Genomic DNA, 1,674 nt, shown 5'->3' with positions numbered 1-1,674 from the left:
CGTTGATCGGTGACTAGTATACTTCGAGGGAGTTTATAGTGTCAGCTGAATATCTTAAACGTATTTCATTCAATTGGGACAGATACAATAGCTTGACGTCCACCCTACAAGTGGAAATGGCAGTCAAATTCACATCAAAATAAACTTAATGAAGAGAAGAAAATGTCAAATAAGGATAGTAAATGCTCTAAACACTTGCCTCTCCATCTTTAACTAGAGTCGAAATGCTAGTCATATTTGTGCCAAAAACAGAAATTTGGTTCCTAATGACTAGTGTCAAGCAAGAGCTCTAATTCATTAATAACTTGGAAAATTGTAAAATTTAGGAGTCTCTGTGAATGCTCTGGCATCACTTACTTTACCACACACTATACATATAAATCAAATTGGTCACCACATAGACATCACAATCAAAACCCATTTTCACCACATGATCATGCAACACTTTGCCCTCAAACTTCAATGATAACTTCTTGAGCTTACACAAATTTTATGCTCAAAGTAAAAAGTAGACAAGTCTGATGTGACATAAATTTGAGTATAAGTAGATAGCATCCATGAAACGTTGAATTTGAGATCAATTATCAAAACCATAGAAGTCAAATCTTTTGCAGAGAAAAATCCAAATCCGATGAATGGAAAAAAGAAAGTGAAATAATTCTGATAGATGGAGACTCAACTGAAGCAAAAGCTAGAAAATCAAGAACTTGAAAATTTCAACAAAAAATATAATAGATGATGTGATCATAGGGATGTCAACGAGTCGATTCGGCTCGCGAATCGAAACTCAAGGCTCGGGATCTGCTCGAGTAAAATCAAACGGACTTTTTTCGAGCCCGAACTAAGCAAAAGCTCGACAAAAAAAAAGGCTCGGCCCGAGCTTTCAACTCAGGCCTTAGTGAGCCGAGCTGGGCCAGCTTGGTTCTCTCTCTCTCTCTCTCTCTCTCGCTCTCTCTCTCTTTTATATTAAGCTTGCTGCCTTATTTGTTTCGTTTTGGTTTTTTGGTTTTTTATTTTATTTTATTTTACATAAGGCTCAAGCCCGAGCCGACAAGCCACACGGGCGAGCTCGGCTTGGGCTCGGTCTTGGCCCGGAACCTCAAAATGAGGCTCGGCCAGAGCCTCGAGCCGAATCGGCTCGGGCTTTTTCTGAGCCAAGCCACGGGTGGCCCGAGTCGACGAGCCCAATTGATATCCTTATGTGACCATCAATTTAAATCTTAAAACATGAAATTCTACAATTTTAAACAAAATATTCCTAACATATAGGGTTTTGATCAAAAAATTCCTTAACAGCTCAACCATAAAGTTCATTATGAACATATAGATTAAAATGATTTCTAAACATAACTTAGAAAAATAGTGGAGGTGGCGAGTAGCAACTCGAGCGTGACGAGCCAAGCGGTTGCGGGTCGTCGATTAGGATTGAAATTTGAAAAAAGGGTCGACTTCTAACTTCTTTAGTTGTTTTGTGGTTTGTTCTCTTGTAATTTGTGTGAAAGAGAGAAAGGAACGCTGTAATGAAAGAAGAAGAGAAGAAGCTACTAGTCATCGCCTAGTTGTCGGTCCAACTGGAGTGTCGGAGGTGTAGCTGCGGAAGCTGTTGCGCAACTTGTAGGAGGCAGGAGGGACAAGGAAATGAAAACCTTCTTTTGATATTAAAACAAAAAAAAA

This window comes from Olea europaea, chromosome 18 (genome assembly GCF_002742605.1).
Source record: "Olea europaea var. sylvestris chromosome 18, O_europaea_v1, whole genome shotgun sequence".
Classification (NCBI taxonomy): domain Eukaryota; kingdom Viridiplantae; phylum Streptophyta; class Magnoliopsida; order Lamiales; family Oleaceae; genus Olea; species Olea europaea.
Note: the sequence above shows the minus strand (reverse complement) of the source record.